Source organism: Lissotriton vulgaris, chromosome 8 (assembly GCF_964263255.1).
Source record: "Lissotriton vulgaris chromosome 8, aLisVul1.2, whole genome shotgun sequence".
NCBI classification, from domain to species: Eukaryota; Metazoa; Chordata; class Amphibia; order Caudata; family Salamandridae; genus Lissotriton; species Lissotriton vulgaris.
In genome coordinates, this window is record NC_141696.1 from 414,094,170 (window position 1) to 414,115,617 (window position 21,448).

A 21,448-nucleotide genomic window follows, 5' to 3' on the forward strand; every position below is an offset into this window, starting at 1 on the left:
TCCACCTGGTCGTGTTCTGAAGTATTTTTCTTGGGGTCTAGTGAACTTGTAATGTTGTGTGCCGATTAGTTTGAGATATCGCTCACAGAAGATCATGTTTAATGTATTGCCTAATGATTTGCTTTGTATTACGATGTTCGGGTCTTCAATGCATGTTATTGTTTTTCTTACTAGAAGAGTCCGTTTTCATATACGTCATATACTGTGTACGTTGTTATCTTTACTGCTGCACAAGTTTTTTATTCATAGTGCATTGCATAAATGAGACCATTAGATCAATTAGTTCTCTGGTTGTTAATCATATCATACCTTCAGTTCATTGTTTTCACACAAAAACTCGTCTTGAGTCAGAAAAATGAATTTCATGTGTGCTGGGAATTGTAAACATACTGTGGAATGAAAAGGACGAAAACTCTGCCATTTTCACTGACTATTTGCTAGACCTGTCAGCCCTAGGGTGGTCTTTCCCTTTTTTTACTCGCCCTTGCCTTGTTTTTTCCACCACCTTTTTTTTGTTGGACCTAGGTCTCTGGGTGCCTTACCACTGCCAATCAGTGCTAAGGTGCAGGTGCTCTCTCCTACCAACATGGCTGCCACAGGCCCCTGCTACTGCGGAGTGGTCTTTTTAGTAGTATACTACTAGCCAGGAGCTGGCTGGGACATTAAGATACTGTAGCAATGCCAGCCCGCCTTTTCTGCCCATAGCTTAGAGTGTGGAATCTCCTGGAGCCTTCCGGAATAGGGGAGGGGTCTCACTTTGCCGCCTTAGAGAGTGGTCACCTGACCTAGGGATATTTAGGGAAAGGAGGGAAACCTTTTTGTCAGTTGGGGCATCACTGGACCTGGGGGAACCTCTGCAGGAGTTTAGGCGGTAGGGCCTAGGGAAGGAACCTATACCACTGGAAGTGACTGGGCCTAGGCACTGCCTCCTAAGTTGAGTAAGGGACTCTACCAAACCCACTGATCTTGCCCAGCGCTGGGGAACCCAGGGAACCACCTGCAGTGATCTAAGGGAACCATCCTGACTCTAAGCCACCAACTCAACCCCCCCCTTACTAACTATCCCCCAAGGAACTGCCTATGAAGGGTGCAGAAGTCATCAAGCGCCAAGAGAACACCTATGTACAAGGAGGACTGCTGGGGGATCAGCCAGGTACCAGCGCTGCATCATCCTCGCGCTCCTTGTTCGACCAGTGCCCCCCTGTGCTGTCCTGCCTCCGTGTTTTGCTGAACTGCCTCAACTGCCATTCCCCCAAAGCTTTCTCCTGCTGTGCCAATGAGAAGCCCTGTGACCCTGAAAACTGCTGCCTGCCTAAGTGCTGTGAAGCCCCGAGCGCTGCACTCCCTAGGCGCTCCCCTACTGTGCCCCTGCCGATTGCGCTGTGCTCCTGAGGGCACTCTCGGGACTGTCGCTGTGCCCCCTGCCTCTGAGAACGCTTAAGCGCTGTGGGAACAGACGCGCTGCAGGCCCGACTCACCGCCGCAGCCCAGGTCTCCGTTGGGTGCCAGCTGTGTCGCTATTGCCCGGGGAGCGCTGCCGTCATCACCGCTGCGGCCCGGGGATTGCTGGTGCTGCCCCCGTCGTCCGGAAGCCTTCCGGGACCCACCGTCACCACTGCGGCCCGGCACTTGCCTGGGGAAGCCCCACTGCTACCTGCATCATCCTGGCGGCCCCCGGAGCCAGGAGAGGGGCGCCATAGAGCAGCAGTAGCCCGCGCTAGGCCCCAAAGCCGACACCACCATCACATGACGGGGGCGTAGTCACAAGCCCCGCCCCTGCCAACGCTGCACCCGGTTTGGTTGCACGGCTGAGCACCCAGCAAGTGAGCCTCAGATTAGCACTGGGGCCCGGCACACGCCAGCACAGCCCCGCCATTGGTCCAGGAGGCCGCACCATTTCCGGCCGTGTCCTGACTGGTCCCGGAGCTTGGGAAACCAACGAGAGGCCCGGGACCGGTCCCAATACAGCACGGGACTTACCAGAGGGCAGGAGCCCTCCCCTCTCACCCGCACCTGCCCGCAAGAGGCCCATTTCGCTCCACACCTCCGGGGAGGATGGCGGCAGAAACGAGTGGTAGCGGGCCTCCCAGGAGAGCTGGGACTCCCCCCCAGGAGAGCTGGGACTGGGCCCTGTTGGTCCTGTTTGACCCCAGCGGGCCCACAAGCATTAAGGTGAGCGGGGAAAAGGCCTACAAATCCCCCTGAACTGGGCAAGGACCCTAATTAAGCCTTTGCTGACTGATTTGTGATAAAGTTAACCCCTGGCTAGGGGACTGTTCGTTATAGCCTGCCCGTAGGCGGGAGCTGAGTGATCCTATTAATGGTTCTGGAATCTTGTTTTAGTGACCCTGCTTAGGCCAATGCAGATGTTATTCCTCCATAATGAAATGCTGATTGATTTCTAAGAGGCTATTATTGCATATGGTTATTGAAAGAAGTATTACCTGAGTTTCAAAGGAGTGATTGCACTTATGCCTATATAATGAAATGTTGCCTCAGTTCCCAAAGAATGGTTTTACCCTGCTTCTGTAATGAAATGTTGCTCAATGAGTTGATGCTAAAGTGATTACCATGAATTACCTATCAACAATAAGATCAATCTAGATAAAAGCATATTGATTTTAAAAGACTAACTGGTGTGGTGTCAATTATTGTGTGCGTTCCCTGTCTCAGTGTGAGTGTGTGCTGTGCTTCTACTTAACACCTAGCTTTCGGGTGCCTTCCCACTCGCGCCAGGCTACCCCTGTGGAATTGGTGACCCCAGTTCTCACAGTATTGTTCCAACTTCACATCATTCTTAAAGAGCTCTTCTGCAAACAAGTACATCATTATTCATCCTGGCATATGCAGGGGAAAATGTTAACCCTTGCAAACCATGGATGTTGAAATGCCTTCAAGTCTAACAGTGACCAGGCAGGCCTACCCTTGCTTAACATCTCAGAGGTGCGGACAATATTGTACTACAGAACTCACCCTGGAGACCAGCTACCAGAGGGATGTGGAAATCACTCAACATGTACCTAGACTTTTACGAACCCCCATGAAAACAAGACATGGCGGCAAAACATACCCTGATCCCCCTTATGTACGGAAAATTGAATGTAAATGAGTGCACTGTTATGGCCCCATGGGTGTGTAGGTGAGCCAACATGTTTCCCAATCTCTCCACAAGTAAACTAGTTGTATGTCAGTTTTGACAGGCGATCAAAGGACTTATAATTATTAGAGCCTGTCTCCTTGTTCTTCTTTCACCCCTTTCTTTTCTGCCTTTTTCTGTCACATTTCTCTTGTTTTCTGTAAATAACGTTATATGGAGTTAGCTAAGTAAATGTGACATAGTGCCTCAGGACACTGTTGTACAAACTGCGACTGGCTAACCTTGTAACTGAAATGCTAATATTTCTGTATAAAAATAAATAAAACACTTTGAAATAAAATAAAAACAGTGACACTACTTCCTGCTGATAATCGTGTCCTCTTTAGGGGTAGCCGGTGGGCAGCCTTCAAAACACAATACAAATGAACAGCTGATGCTGAATACATACCTCAACAACCGTCTCAGCTTCCACATCCCCACCTCGACCTCGCCACAGTTCCTCGTATCTGGAAAACCACCGCCGGCGGCAGATCCTTCTCCTACCTCGCCGCCAAGACCTGGAACGCTCTCCCTACCAGCCTACGACAGGCTCAGGACCTGCAGGGCATCAGAAGACTTCTCAAGACCTGGCTCTTCGATCAGTAGCACCCCCCAGCGCCGTGAGACCCTCACGGGTATGTAGCGCGCTCTAGAAATGCATTGATTGATGCCCCACCTCTCAGATCGGGGTTAGCATGCAGGTTTACCTCTTATATACTTCACCAGAAAACACACCACACCTTCCACAGTGTGAAAATGAACCCACCAACTGGTCAGTGACAAAACATCTTTTAATTGCAGCGATGCATGAGAAACATTCAGTAAATCTACACATTTAAAACCAAATTTGTGAATTAAGTCTGGAGTCTGAACATACAAAATACGGAGGACACACACAGTTCCAAAAATATTCATAGTAAGTAAAAGTGATACTGCATAAAAATGGTGGTACTTCATTCTGTCATTGTATGTCTTGGGAATAGGGCTGAATCGCAAAGCAGGAGTGCCTGTGGAGGTTACTTGCAACAAACATGTTGAGTGAGAAATGATAAAAGCAACATTTTAGAGTTGTGGTCAAATTTGTGCATGAGGACTGATGCACCATAACAGGCCAATCTAGTATCAATCCTAGACAACAAGACAACTGGCTGCATATACCCTGCATGACCCAAATATTACAATCATGTCCACAATATTAATCACCAAGGGCCTGACACAGAATATGGCAGACAGGTTACTCTGAAACAAATGAGGTTTAAAATTGAAGACACATTCTGAGTGGGATGAGTTGCATTATGAGTTGGGCAGACCATCATGCTTCTGATGGCACTCGCCCGCTAGCTCTGCTGATGCACCAACACCAACGTACTGATGGAGTTGGAGTCATTTGTATAAGTGCATCAGGGAGTCGCCCTATTTAGAGTGGATGGTCTGATGTTCTTCTTTCAGTTTGACACTGCCAGTTAATGCAGTGAGCTACCTATAGCACGTGGAAGTATCCTCCATCTGCCATGGCTTTGACAATATTATGTCCAATGTCAAGTGGCAACAAATAAAATGCTGCAACTTCTCCGCTGAAGACGTTCATAGACTTTGATATTTAAATATTAGATCACTGCAACTGCTGCATGCCTATGAATTCCTTGAAATATATCAGCAGTGGTGGCACCAGCAGGGAGTCTTAGCCTTACCCCATAGACGGAGACCTAGGGGCTTATTTACGAGCCTCCTCCGCCACCAGAGTATTACTTTTTGTGATGCTCCAGCGACACAGATTAAAAAATCATATCCATAAGGCAATGCAAAGCCAGTATGGGTGGCTTTGAGTGGCCTCATAGATATGAAGAAAGGCGGCGAAATTTGCTGCGTTGCCTTACTCTGTGCTCGGGAGGCGTTCGATGGGCATTGCAGTGGGTTTTCACACGCAACACCCACAGATTTTGAAGCTGCCCCAGATTTAGAAGAGCATGTAAAACTGGGGAAGCACTAAATCCTTATACCTCCCGAGGTAAGGCACATCGAGGAGAAATACATTTATTTCTCCTTGTTATTTCCTTTTTTTATCTGTGCTGCATTCTGCCAACCACATAGAAAGAGGAAAGCACCTCTTAGAATTGTTTCTGTGTAGGAAGGGGCTTCTTCTTGCACGTGGAGTAAGGGTGCCCGCATTGGCACTAGGCAGCCAAATGGCACCAGAGCAGGTATAAAGGATAGCAATGCACCATATTGCATACTTTCAATTTCACTTTGGCATAGGGCGTAGGGCTACGTAGCAAGATGTTTTGCTAGGCTGCCCTACTGCAACTCCCGGCAATTGAGGACTCTAGTGAGTAATGATGCACATGTAGTTTGTAGCTTGACAACAGGTCCACAGGTATGTAATGAATTCTAGCACTTGATGGTAGAGCTGTGGCACACAGACAGATGAAAAATAGGTTCAACTTGTAACCTTCAATTTGGACAAAGGACCTTAGCACATTCTTAAAACCTTTCTCCTTCCACTCCAGAAAAAAACTGAGGATGCCAAGCACTAAAAGTTTGGCTTGCTTCCCTAAATAGATCACATTATACGTTTGGTGGTATGGTGCATCCTTGATTAACATTGTCTTGATAGTGTGTTGCTCTGTTTCTTTTTTTCTGTGATGATGCCTCCTCAAGTGGTCTCATAGAGAGGGGCTAGTCAGATACTTTTGGTTGTCTGTGGTATCCCACTTTACCCTGTGCCAAGCAGAGGTTCTTGCTGATAATGAGTACACAATATGATCAGTAGGGCATCTTCTCATGACGACAATATCATTATCAGTAGAACCTCCTTCTATCTTTTCGGGTTCATCTCTCAACAACAGCATCTTGTAGGTACTGTTTCCACAGGACGGGATGTTGGCTCTTTATGTGGGCCAATTGGCCTCTGGTACCATAATGTCAACCTGGCTTCACAAACGACAATGATCTGTGGCAAGCTGTGCAGATTACAATAGGGTCCTCATTCAGCCTAAGTACAAGGTAGTCCAAAACCTGATGAGAGAGCTTCATGATAAAGTCATGGTTTGAAACTGTGGTGGAGCTAGGCTGTGCCTACTTGTCTTCAGTGAGGGCTGCAACTGCGTTTGGGGTATTTGTAGTGGGGGCTGCAACTGTGGTAGGGGTAGTTGGCGCTACTTTTTGGATTTTTGAGCAGAAAGAACCAGATGTCAGTGGACGAGAGGAGGTTGAATAGAAGTGATCTACACTTTCTCATGGCAACTACTGACATAAGCAGTCACTTGTTTATCTTCATCACTGCAAAATAAGCTTACTGAAAACTTTCTTTTGCCTTGTCTCTTTTTGTGGAACTCGGGGTCCACATCATGTCATCTTCCTCTGACAGGTGGCTTGGAGAAGATGGGGGTATGGTCTTTCTGTTTCTTGGCGGCAATGGTGAAGATTATGTGTCCAATATCTGAGCAGTTTCAACATTCAGTGCAGGAAGCTCAACTTCGTGCTGTGCTCATACTTCAAGAAGATCAAATGCAGCAGACTCTTGTTGCTGTTGAGTTTCCAGGGAAGACCGACTTTGCTGCGACTATTCCATTTCAGATTCACTGGTCTCAGTCAACACTGCTATCTCTTCAGCACTGAGAGACATCTGCTTTGGTTATGATGGTGGTGGTACCATTGTTGCTGTATGGATGATCCTTCAAATGTCTTTCTGCTCAGAAAAGAATGAAGCGGGTACATCACATTGCACACTTTGGCATAAAAATTGAAATGAAGTGGGCTTGATGTCAGTAGTGGCAACAGACTTCTTCTCACCTGTGGTTCCTTTCCGGTCAGAAGCCTTTTTTTCTTCCCTTCTTGTTGGTAGCGCAAGCTCAGCCCCAAGCAGAGAGGGCTCTGGTCTCTCTTTTCAGCTTATTCACAGACTTCTCCCCATTTCACTCTTAGGGCCCGATGTAGGTAAGTTCATTTTACCACTTCTTAAATACCGAATCATACCGATTCGGTATTTAAGAAGTGGTAAAATGGAGGGTGGGGGATGTAGGTATTTCAGATTCGGTAAATACCGAATCGTTAAGATTCGGTATTTACCGATTCTGTAAATACCGAATCAGTAAAGCCCATTGATTCCTATGGGCATTGAAGCCCATAGGAATCAATGGTCATTACCTAATCGGCATTTACCGATTCGGTAATTACCGATTTTTGCAAGGGTGCAGGGGGTGTCACATTGACACCCTCTAGCACCCGAATTCCGGACTTGTGTGCCTTGTGGCACACAGACATGCTCTAAGGGCATGTCTGTGTGTCACATTGCTCAGGTGTGCATGCACAGATGTGCATGCACACCTGTATTCGGTATTTTACCACCCAATTGGATTGGGTGGTAAAATACCGAATCTTAAAGCCCTGTGGCACTCTGACATGTGCCAGCTACATCTGCATTTACAGAATCGGTATTTTACCAACTCTGTATTTACCGAATCGGTAATTTTACCGATCGGTAAATACAGAATCGGTAAAATACCGATTCTGTAAATACATGCCCTACATCTGAAAAACGTAATACCGGCCGGAAACGGCCGAATTCGGACGTTTCCGGCCGGTATTAGGGCACCGACATCGGGCCCTTAGTCTTGTTCACTTGCAAACAATAAAAAATAGGAAGACAGTCAGAGTTGTCCATTCTAGTCAATGCAATACAAGTCACCATAACAATAATAAACCCATGTGTTAATTGTTAAGTAAGTTTTGTTAGATTGGGAATGAGTTAGATGTAATGTATAATACATATATTGCATCCCTCTAGGGTAATGGGATCCCTACGGCAGTCAGGGGAAAGCTGGCAAAATTGATTAAATTAATTCAAAATAATAATACCGTGGCATAGAAAGCCCAATACATGTGGTAGAACATGTCGAAAAGAAAATGTAAAATCGGGAAATAAATGCTTTTTATGGCTCCAGGACATATTTTAAAGATATCATTAAATAGTTAACAATCGATGATCTGACACACACACACACTGGTTTCAGAAAGTGGTGGGTGAACACGTAGTTTTGTTCACAAACACAGTGGGTATACAGAGTTCTTCAAAATAAGTAAAGGGAAATTCCCAATTTGGAAAAAACTACGCGGTGGTTCAGAGCCCGAGTATGCTTTGGCGGTAATTGCCGTACTGAACGATTGTGTTCATGGGCAAAATACCCCTCGGGCGGCCATCAGTTCGAGTTTCTGACTCGTGTAAACTCGTGAATGTTTTCCCATGATTTATATGGGGATACTTTCTCCACTGATCTAGAAACATACCCAGCAGAGTACGGATCCTAGTGACCTACACCTAGCTGGCCTACCCGAGGATCTAATTCAGACACAGGTAACCGGTGGATCCTACTGCAACAGTCCTGAAGAAGACCAGGGTGACCTTTCGGGGCACAAATCTATGGTCGAAACATGTTGACTCGAGCAGTGGTAGGAGGGAAGCCTTGAGAAACCTAATTTTCTCAACAAGGCATTTTACTCATCCTTTCTTTTCTTTTAATCCTGATAAGGGTACCATAATTGGTTCTAATAAAGTAATTCTTTTTTGGCACCCCTAATCAGTTTTAACACACGTCCTTACTGCACTTATTTGTGTCGCACTTTTGATCCACGAGGTGTTCCTCTATACACGGTATCACTTATGTATGTTACTCATTGTACGTATTTACATATTGTGTTGTACGTCTTGCAACGTGGAAATTTATTATTTTTTCCCCCTCCCTAATGCTCCGCCCTGGATGTGGCTACACCAGGGCGTTTTTAGCAGGCCCTATGATGAAGCATGTCACATACTTCGGTATGTGAGTGAGGGCAGTTTTTTCCAAATTGGGAATTTCCCTTTACTTATTTTGAAGAACTCTGTATACCCACTGTGTTTGTGAACATAGTCCTTTTAGGGGGTCTGGGGTATTGGAGTATAAACAATTTGGCCCTCTCCCCTTTTGTGTGTTGATTATGAACACGTAGTTTGGAAAGACAGAAGTCATGGAGAAGAAAGACAAGATGTCTGCCTCAGAGGCAGACAATAATTTCACAAAATGTTAGACAAGCGCATGACTTGCCAAGGGAGAAAAAGACAAGATGGCCACCTATGAGGCAAGTGGACAAGCACAGCCGCAAGGAAAGAGGAGGCCTGGAGTCCAACTAGAAAAATTTCTTCCTGCTCAGGAGCTCCTTCTTTCTTCACCTCCAACAAACACTTGTAGCATTGCAGGGAAAGGATTGCACAAATATATACCCAAAATGTACATGGGCTCATCCCATGGCCTATATACACCACCAGCAAAGCAGCACCGGTAATGTTGAAAATAAACCAAAATCAAAAAATAAGAGCAGAGTACCAACACAAACACCCCTCTGCAAGATTTGCGCCAGCCAAGGCCTTTAGGAGTTGCTAAAAATACACTCTCTCTCTCTCTTACACACACATACACACACACGCAAATGCACGCACACACCCACGCACTAGACTCCTGGAGCCAGTCACACGTAGGCATATGCAAGAAAAAAATACCCTAAATTGGACACAGAATCGAGGTCATCCGACAACCCCTAAAACACCTCTAAAACAACAGAGTGGAGAATGTGAAAATCCATTAAAAATAATACCAACTGCCTACAGTAGACGATTCCACAAAAATATCCATTGCACTGTTGTATCTTAATCCCCACATAGTCTTTCTTCACATCCCCTACACCAAACACCGGGCCATCCATCAACAAACAAAATGTAAGAAATTCAAAAATTCAAAAAATTGGGTTGTCTGCCCTCACTTAAACAAAGTACTGCGCGGAGCTTACTTGATCTTCCCATAATAATGCATAAATGGCTTGAGCGTGTGATGCAGCAGAGATTGCAGACAAAGGATGACTGATTCTTAACCTCCAGAATTCAAATCAAAGTACTTAACTCTCAACAGAGGACAGAAATGAGTCTTCAGACAGGAAAAGAAAGTTGATACAGGGTGTACTTTAGCTTCACTCTCTATGGAAAGCCCCATCGAAAAAAAAAAGAATCATAACATTTAAAAAAAAATAATAAAGATGCATTTCGTGCTGAAAAAAGGGGGGGGGGGAGGGTGTTGTTGGGTTTCAGTTTCTTTAGTCAAAATGAGTTTCTGTTTGTAGTACCTGGCAGGGGCCTTCGCCCTGTCGGGCAATCCTGAACATTTGCTGCACAGGCGGACTTTACCAACGCTCTACGAAGCTGCTCGGTGGGCGGGCAAGGAAGAGGGATGGGCCCCCGTATTTATTTATGCAGAATTATAAGACACTTGTACTGTGTTTTCTTTATTGCCTAAAACTCAATAAAACAAACTTAACACAAATAAAAAAGTTACCTGAACACCATTAATTACTTTCAACCTAGCAGGATTATTTAAGTATGCCTGAAGCTTCTTGTCTTGAAAAGGTTTTATGAGCTGGCGCAAGCGCCACCTCCGCTCAACTGTGGTGTGACAGAAGTCAGGACGTACAAAATAGGTTATATGACCGCTAGATTTTTTTTCCTCTGGCCTCGCTTTCTTCCACACTGCTTGTCTCAATATAAAATTGCCAAAATATACAAGTATAGCTCTCGGATATGCACCGGGTTTCGGGGCATTTCTCATGGTGAGAGGTACTCGATGTGCACGCTGCACCTCTAGATCCCAATTCCAAGCTGAAAGTCTGGTAAGGAGTCTTGAAATAGTTTAACCATAAAGGAGCGAGCATCCCCCCCCTCCGCTCCTTCAGGGACACCTAGGACTGTCAGATTATTTCTACGTAGGCGGTTCTCCATGTCTTCGAGCTTCCACATCACATTCGAGAGCCCCTTCTCATGGGTGTCGATCTGCTCATGATTTACAGCAATCTCAGACTCATTACCGACCACTCTCATCTCCATCTCAGTCATACGGTCATTGAACGAGGTAATTTTCCTTGAGAGCTTGCGGACCACTCCCTGGACCTTCCGTAACTCTGCTTGTGCCTTCCGCCCATCTTGAGAGGTCTCTTCTCGGTGTGCCGCAATGGCTAGCAGCACAGTCTCAATTGTAGGGGCAGACTTATCATTTGGGGTCCCAAATTCCGGCTGCTGGGTCGGGCCATGTAGATTTACTAATGCTGCTGGTGGTGGTAAACTACTTGTGGATGCGTAGTCCCATGTCAACTCATTTGTATCATGCTGACTCCTTCTGTGTCTTAGTAGGATTTTTTGGGCAGTTTTCACAGCCTTAATACTAGTTTCATCATCACTAGAGTCACTTAGATTTGAGCCTGATGTCCAGCCAGGCTCATCCGAAAAGGAATAGAAATCACTTGGGTCCTTATCCCTTTCCTTATCCCTGTCTTTGTCCTTGTCTGTATCATCGTCGCTCTGATTGCGTGAATCTTCAGGAAGAGCTGCCCCTTGTTCCAACTGTGGAGTACCCTGAGTTTCTGACTGAAGATTGATCGGGGTCTCCGTAAACTTAGCTGGGACTAGCTCTGGATGTACATGGTCCAGACTATGAATTTCAGACTCGGCAGGAATTATAGGGATTGCATTTATTATGTTATGTGGAATGTCTGTGTCTATGTCTATATTAGTCGTGGGGGATATATTGAGCTGTTCCAACCCTGCCTCCGCTTCCTCCAACGCTTCTCGCAATTCTGGTTGTGCAGTTGATATAGCTGTTAAGGCATTTACCTCCCCGGGGGTACCATCCACACTTTCAGTAACTATAGTCAGAGGAGTCGGCAAATTAGTTTTCATAAGAGGGTCAGACAGCCGTTTGCAACACTTAGCACATTTGCTGTTGTCAATGCTTTTTTCCCCCACGCTACCCGTACTCTCCTCATTCCCCACATTGACCCGGCTCACCGTATTGTCCTGGGGCATTCCTCCCTCTATCTGCGCCCCTCAGTGTGTAGCACTTTCAATTTCTGTAATTCCTGCAGTTTCAGCCGAATCAGCTTCTGTTGGTGGCATCTGAGGTGTGCGCTCAGCTCCTGACTGACTCTGCGAGCCTTGACCCGGAAGGAGCTTCCCCGGGGCTTTGCGGAGGAGCTCAACCACCGAAGGAGCATTTTGTCCGCCTTTCCGGACGGCACCGGCACCGGCTGCTGCACTAGACTTGCCGGGCGTCTTCTCTGGGGTCCCCACGGTAGCCGGACTCTTCGCTGCTCCTCCTCTTACCGAAGCCTCCATATTCTCATGCAGAGCAAGTCTTGCCGCTCTCGTCTTCGCTGCAGCCGCTGCCGAGGCAGCGTTCTTCGGTGCCATACCCTCGCAGCAGTCGCGGTCACTTGGCACTGGCTTCAACTCTGAGTCCGATTCCACAGAGCAGTACAGGTAGGACAGGCAGCAGCCGCGATGTTTCTTAGTAAGCTGACAATAATATTGTAAAAGGGTGAGCCCTTTTGCCGTAGCCAATGTGGGGATTTGACTCTTTACTCGCGTCGTCTGTTCTTTAAGAGGGGTATCTGACACCATTATGTGTGAAGCAGTTCGAGACAGAGCTTCAGCTGCTACTTGATGTGAACCTCATTTCCTTGGTAGCTATATTTTCATGAGAAATAGCCTCTCAGTTGTAGTCCGTGTGGCATTTCCTCATTAGGGGTCAGTTTGTTTTTCTTGACTGAGAGCACTGAGTGACCCGCACTGCGGTCTCAAGTGACCGCCATCTTGCCCTCTCCAAAAGATTCTAATTCTAGGTTGAAAGTAATTAAAGGTGACCAAACAAAGTTTTTTACCTCTGAGGTTCAGGCTAAAGAGTACTTGGATAGCCTCTCATGAGAAGGAAAAGAGGGGATAAAAGTGTCTATAACTGCTTTCTTTACTCTTTGACTTTCTGTTTTTCTGGGTTTTTTCACTTATGGGTCTGGGACTTTATTGATAATTATTAATTGTTAGACTGAGAGCACCAGAGCAACAATGCATGTTCATAATCACAGACTCTAATGGAGTCTAAATGCCTTTGTTTTTGGAGGGTGGGGGGGGCAAGGGTCAAAGGGTGGGAGCGGGCGGGGACGCAGCTGGGGGAAAAAGTTTAAAAAAGGCAATCATGAATGTAGAAGCAGAATCAGAAAAATAAATTGTAGTGTTAACTTAGAATATAGAGTTATGTTTGGCAATATAATAGATCAGGATTGGGGGAAAAAACAAAGCACAACATGGCTAGGATAAAACTTTGCTCCTGGAATGTGGCTGGCCTCAATGATAGGACGAAAAGAGAACAAATGTGTGGGATAATTACTCAGAATGCGTTTGATATTATATGTCTTCAAGAGACTCATATCCCCTGGGATGAAAGGGGAGTATTAAGGGTCCCTGGATTCAACCTGTTGGGATGTACTTCTCATACCTCAAGGACTAGAGGGGTTGCTATATTTGCTAAGTCATTTTTGGGTGAACCCATACGGGTAGCTGCGGACTCTATGGGTAGGTGGGTTATCGTGGAGCTTAAGCGGGGGATTACAATATGTTCTATTTACGCCCCTAATGAAGATGACCCCTCTATAATTAAGGATCTTGAGACGGAGTTATCATCATGGCCTCAGGCACTTATATTTTGTGGAGATTTCAATATCTCCCTGCCAAAAATGGAACTGGCATATAATCAAGCTCGAAATAAATATACTGGCCGTAAGCCTAAAGTTTATAGCGCTCTCCTTCAAATAAAGGAAAGTTTAGGCCTGTCCGATATATGGGATCTGAAGCAGCCACAAGATCCAGGGTACACGTACTTCTCATAGCCCCATAACAAGTACGTCTGTATAGATTACATCTGGATGTCTAGTAACTGGGGTAGACAGGCAAGAATTTTCAAATTACCAAAGAATATAGCGGATCATAATCCGTTAGTACTCTCTATTAGCACAGATAATATGGCCAGACCTAGGACAAGCTGGACTTTTGATCGAAAACTGCTCGTCAATAGGGGATATATTGAGTATATTAAGGTATGGGAGCAAGGATTTTTTTATTGTAATCGATATAGCTCATCTAGAAACATGGTGTGGGATTGTTTCAAGGCGTCGATACGGGGTGAGACAATTAGCTATGTAGCTAGGCAGAGGAAAGAGAGTGCAATTTTAAATGATCTTCAGCTACAAAAATTAGCTAGAAAAGAAGAGAAGCATACTGCCATAATTGCTCAGGGTGGAGAGGATAGAGAGGGGGATTTAATTCTGAGAGAAATGACGATCCTCAAGGCAGAGATAAATAGTAAGCTTACTCAAAGGGCAGCTGAGCTTTATCAATCCCACCATAATGAGATCTACGAAACAGGAGAGAGGGTAGGGAAGCAGCTTGCACTCAGTACTCGGCAAAAACAATCTCTCAATTCAATTGTGTGCATTGAGTCAGAGGGTCAAGAATTTACAACACCTGAAACAATATTAGAAGTCTTGAAATTTTTTTATAAGAAATTGTATAATAATGAGGACTCTTTTGACTTCGATACAATCAAAAATGAAGTGGCCAGATGAGCTGCTGAATCAGGAAGTACTTTAGGGGTAGATACGGCTACTAGACAAGACCTAGAAAGAGATATAACCATGAGTGAAGTACGAATAGCTCTAGCAGAATTGGCTTCGGGCAAGGCAGCAGGCCCAGACAAAATTCCTCTCGAGCTCTATAAGATCTTGGATAATATTATAACTCCTATACTTCTTGACTTATTTATTGGAGTTCAAGTTAGTGGATATCCCCCTAGTTCATGGTTGGAAACGAATATTGTGTTTTTTTCAAAAAAAGACAAACCTCCTAATCTGCCATCATCCTATTGTCCTATCTCTCTGATCAACTCAGACTCAAAGCTATACTCTAAGATTCTGGCTACTCGGCTCAGGGGGACGATCGAGCATCTGGTCTCTCCGTGGCAGCATGGTTTCATCCCGGGCAAGGGCACTACGGACCACTCTAGACGTGTCTTCGCCCTCGTTGATGCCATGGCTGTCGCGGGGGGGCCAGATGTCGGTGGTCCTCCTAGATGCCGAGAAGGCCTTTGATCGGGTCTCATGGGCTTTTTTGTGGGCAGTTTTAGAGCAAAATAATATGGGACCAAGTTTTATGAAGTCTCTAAAAGCAATGTACTTCTCACCTAAGGCCAGAGTTTTGGCAATGGGTCAGGAGTCAAGTCTTTTTGATATATCCCGGGGGACTAGGCAGGGGTGCCCATGCTCCCCTATCCTTTTCGCACTTTATATAAATCCCCTCATTATAAAATTACTAAATGCCGAGGCAATTAGACCAATTACTTTGGGTCCATTTGACACTAAAATATTAGCCTACGCCGATGACGTGGCGGTAGTAACATCACACCCCAAGGAGGCAATAATCGAAATCGAACAGATTACTCATGCATTTGGTCAAGTCTCGGGGTATTCTTTAAATAGGGATAAAACGATGGTTATATGTACCCAAAATACCCAATTTATAGATTCTAGGAAAGTAGATAGTGCGGTATATCTGGGAGTCCGTATATCCTCTAAAACTGATGAGATTATTAAAATAAACTATGATCCTCTAATACAAAGTATAACAACAGATTTAAAGCGGATAGATGGCATACATCTTTCGATTATTGGAAGAGGCAATTTTCTCAAAATGAACATTCTACCCCGAGTTCTCTACCTGTTCCGGGCGATCCCGTTATTGGTGGACGACAAAATCATTAAGATCCTTGAATCTCAGATGAGCAAGTTTATATGGGGATATGGGAAGATAAGGAGATCTATCCGCTTTCCATCTCTCCCAGTTATAAGAGGGGGCCTTACAATACCTAATTTGGGATATTACATGCTGGCAGCTTTATTACATCATATGAAGCCTCTATTTTATATAAAATCTTCGGGAAGTGAAGTAGGGGAGAGCTATATTCCTTTAATATTTGAATTAATTATCCAAGATAAGGCGAGAGGTCTCCTAGTAAGACAACTCAAATCTTCATACTTCAAAAAAGTCAAATTTAAGATTATACTGAGTGTTTGGGGTATTTGGAAGAAAATTAGAAGACAGCTGAGTATTACTAAACATAATAAGTATACCTCGCTATGGCACTCTATCCTACTACCACCATCTATATACGATATGATTGCCAGGAAATCGGAAACATGTGGAGTTTTGACTCTCGGTGACTTCTTGTCGCCTCCTGCTAACCAAAGATTCCAACAGCTACAATCTAAATGTTCTATTCCCAGCAATAGTGTATTCAGATCAATACGATACTGGACCTAAAGAGTGCAGATATCACACTGGAGAATATTCCTTTCTTTGACTGTCTATTAAGACCTTCAACTAGGATTGGCACGATCTATGATGTTCTAATAGACAGTCAATCGGATGATGTCGCTGCTGTGGAGCAGGGCTGGTCAAGGAAATTAAACAACCCCAATGTCAATATCGATAAGATATTGTTATTGCCAACAAAATTGTTTATGTCTTCTAATTTAAAAGCACAGTTGTATAAGACAATCTATGATTTATATTTTACCCATACTAAACTTTACTCATGGGGAAAAAGAGTTAACTCAGAATGCCCTAGATGTGGAAAAAATTCGGCACATTTAATTCATATGCTATACGAGTGTGAAAAATGATCAGTACTGAAAAATATGATAATGGAATTTTGGCAGGAAGTGTTTGGTCATCCAGTCGCCGAATCCCCCACCTTGTACATTTTGGGGTATGATAATACACTGTCACATTCCATTGAAGAAGAAACGCTGCTTTTTTTGGGGACAGCAGTGTATCGTATTATATTAACAGCCCGCTGGAAAGATACAGATCTCCCTAACTTTCAGATATGGTTATCAAGACTCTTGGGTATGTATAATCAAGAGAAGGCGATTTTTGCCTGTAAAGGGTTGAGGGCTAAAGCTCGGGGCATTAAGATTTGGAAACCAATTGAGAATTGGAGCAAATATTAGAGTTGCTAGTTCGACTGTGCCCACCAGTGTAAAAAATATCGTGGTTTTATCTTTTTCCTGGTATTTGCTTTCTATCTTAATTGTTGTATTTCACTTCTCGTAAATTTGTTTTTGAGACTAAAACATTGTTTTTATATGTTTACTTCTGCATTTATGAATTGCCAAATAAAATTTAAAAAAAAAAAAGTTACCTGAACAAACTGCTTGTGTATAAATGAATTTCAAGTTGTTCACTCTGTTTAAAACAACAGCTGCTTGTATTTGATAAAGCCTGATACCATTGTTACCGCTATAGACTTTTTAACCCAAACAAAATCTCATTTACGTGATTTGGCGTAATGAGCATTCATGCAGCACATCCATAAACCAAAAAGCTGTAAATTGCCCATGACTGCACCAACTGTACATTTCGCCCTGGTTTAGTATTCACTCTTTTCTTAGGTGAGTTTACCTTCAAGCATTTTTGCTTTCACTACTTCAGTTTGATTGTCATTACTTAATAGACAGTTGTCTTACTAAAGTTCAACATGATCTTAACATCAATTTCCTTTTTCCCCTTATTTTAAATATGAAATTAAATTGAGGGACATTATTTGAAATCCCATTTTCACATTAGCTGAGCAATCCTATATACTGCGAGAAGTTAGTTCAGGGCAGTCATTTAGAGGCATAACTCTATCGCAAAGAATTAATCTTGCTTCCATCATTTCAATCTTTAATCAATATTAGAAGAAGGTGCAAACTAGACACAACCTTTAATTTAGGGTGTAAACAAAATCCATAATTGCACTGAGAAGGATTGGAACTTTTCATCTTAGCTACTGACACTATTTATAATGTATACATTTCATTAGGAAATAGAAAAACAAAAAAGTGATAGATTGAATGTATGAATTAATCTAAGCCATTGCATTCCAATTCATTGTGTTTCTCTGTTCTCTGTGCAACTACTGCCAGGGACTAACCTTATGCAGATCAGTGTTGGATTTTCTTGAATAGAATGTTGGGCTAGTCCAGAATGAGCTGCCAAACGACGTCACCTCTAAAGAGGAACAAAAGCAAACACAGGTAAAAGGAGAGCGCGAGTGCACCGGGTTATGTGCTTGTTTAAGAGAGGGAGAGAAAACTGACGAACTAATGACTAGAGACACTTTTTGATATTTTATTTTTTTGACATCTTTTTTTATGAAAATTATTTTTATAGATTCATTATAATTGCAATTAACTGTATATAAAAGTGACAATACATATACACACAGTGAGATAATAAACAGTGAAATAAATTGTTATATAAAAAAATACAGAAGTGCATTCCTTTTTCGAAAAGGAAAAAAATTTCATAAAAAAAGATGTCAAAAAAATAAAATATCAAAACAGATTAGCACAATCAAAAAGTGTCTCTAGTCATTAGTTCGTCAGTTTTCTCTCCCTCTCTTAAACAAGCACATAACCCGGTGCACTCGCGCTCTCCTTTTACCCCACATGCTATTCCTTGCCAGGGTTCATCCTATTAGGCAGGGGCCCCATTCTTCCTAAATTAACAAAAGCAAACACAGGCCACGAAAAATATTGAGCATCTCCGGATATCCCTGTCAGTTATGCATACAGTACAAATTTCCTGCAATAATTGATAGTGTCAGTGAGTGTGACTTTGCTTCATTACTTATTACCTCTATCTGCGCCTCAATGATGAATCTGAAAGAGGCAGAAATACATTTATAGCTTTGCTTAATAATCTGTTTTGAGGTGACATTGCCTTACACCTTTTGAAGTAAGGTCAGGGTCCTTGGACATAGACAGATGTTTGCATTCTCTTATATGCAGCGGCAGCATTAACTCTTTCCACATATATATATATTCCACATATTTAAATCAACTCAGAGAGTGCATAGCAGGCGAAACAGGATGCACATTTAGATTCATAGGAAAATTCCAAGCGCCATCATGTGTTTTTTGCTGATTCTGTGTCTTGGCAAATATGATGCCCAGTAAGTACCTGCTGAACACTGCACCCAGGTATACAGGGTCAAAGTGATATCCAAACACCGTTTTCAGAGTTCTAAGGCACAGATCAGCCAATGAAATAAAATCAGATTTTCTGACATAAATATAAATGCGTTTTTCTTTACATTTCGTGGTATTCAAGCACGCGCGCCATTATTTCTAGTCGTCTCTCTTTCTAGGTGAAACAATAAGGACATTTTGAAATTATTAGTATTTCCGTAGGAATATTGAGGTGCAAGTGTAAAAACATTTGCCCTAATTTGAGTTAGCAACCAAGGAACGATGAATACATTTTGAGCTTTTACAATCCGTCGTTTGGACGATTTCTCTGCTCTGTGATAGTTTTGGATCTGAGTATTGGAGGGATAAATTATGAATTGGTTGATGGGCCAGCTGTTTATTTTTATTTTTGTCTTCCCCTTTTTACCTTTGTGGCAGAAAGAGCGCACAATGAAAGTGCGATAATAAAAATGATATCAATATGAAAACTAAATTACAGATTCAATCATGACTTTTGTAGAAATTGATTACTAGAATTTATGATTGAACAGCTGGCCATTTCTTCCTGGATGCAAACTCCAAACCGATAAACTGAAATGTGTCCCCGCCTTTCAAATTCAGTTTAATGGACTTATAAATATAATATTCCTCAGTAAGTCTCTCATGCCAAGTTCTATGAACAGTAGTTGTGCAATTTTAAAATGTTGTAAAGTGAGCACCATCTCATCAGACATAACAAAAAGAAATACACGACTAGGCATTTCTGCAAAATTATTTTATCTTAATGCTGCCTTAAGTTTGCCCCAATTTGACTGACAGCTGATTAACTTTTCTTCATGTTTCTTAAAACTAGAATTTTTGTTCTCTGCATTCTACAATAAAAAAAAAATCACGACCAGGCCTTTCTGCAATATTGTTTTATCTTAATGCTGCCTTAAGTTTTCCCCAATTTGACTGACAGTTGCTTAACTTTTCTTCATGTTTCGTAAAACTAGAATTTTTGTTCTCTGCATTCTACAATAATGTTTGAATGCATTAGAGTAGATAGGCACTTAATCTACTTTGCCTCTGCATTATATGGTATATCGTTGTAAAATTTCTGTTAAAAAACATTATTAAAAAATTGCATCTGAAGGTCATATTCTGTCTAACAAGAAATCAGGACATACCCTTAATAAGGACATTCCACATTATTCATAATAATCAATGCATGGTTTGACAATTCCTCCAAAAGAACTTGTCACATTTATTTGTATTTGGTTAATTTACCATTGTTATTTGTTATGTTACGTGTATTTCTAAATCACACTATCACTTGTGAGAGTATGTTGTTGCTGAGCAGGTGTTTGTGCCTAGCCCTGCTAAATTGGTTAAATGAAAAACCAGGTGTTCAACGTCTTGCGGAATTCAAAAAGAGAGAATGAGGCTCTGAAGGGGAGTGGAAGGTCATTCCACGCTTTGGCAGTGTAAGAGAACACCTGTCCTCCTGATCTAGTACTGTGTATGCGTGGAATGTGTACATGTAGGACTCCTGCAGAGAGGAAGAGTCTGACTGGTAGGTTCAAATTGCCACTTCACCTGCCTCCACCCACCTGCTCCCACAACACCGCACCACTCACCAGGTCAGAACTCAAGACCCGCACTAACACAGCACCACACACTTACCCCGCACAACTACACTCACTCGCATTCATGCTCCTCAACACACAGTCACTTGGCAAGCACTCCTCTGAGATCTGGGACTTCATCAACTCCAATGCACCCGACCTCCTCTTCCTCATCGAAACTTGGCTCAACATCATATCAGCACCAGACATTGCCACATCAATCTCTAGTGTATTTAAAGTCCTGCAACAAGACTGACCCCATAAACCAAGAGAACGTGCCATTATCCACAGGGACACCATCAAGTGTACATCTTACCCTGACCCAGAAGCTATTTTTATGGAACACATGCACTTCAAGCTTCAGATGGATTGTAAACCCACTATCAAAGGCACCCTCACCTACCAGCCATCAGGACCTCTCACCCACTTCAGTAACCTCCTCACTAACCGCACAGCACTCCTCCCCAAGGGTGCCAAAGGCTTCATACTCCTAGGCGATCTCAACTATCATCTTGACGACCCCATGGACTCCAACTCCATTGGCTTGCTTGAAAGTCCACAGGACATTAGCCTCTCCCAGCTCATACAAGGCTCTACCCACATCGCCGGACACATCTTGGACCCCATCTTCTCCTCCTGTGACAAGGATAAAGTCAGCAATATCACTCCACTCACAGGAACCCAACACTACAATGTCTGCTTCCACATGACAGGACCATCAACCACCTCTACGGAGTCAAGCAACACTCCCAAGTTGCTGCTGGAAGAAAGTTACAGAAACAGAATGACT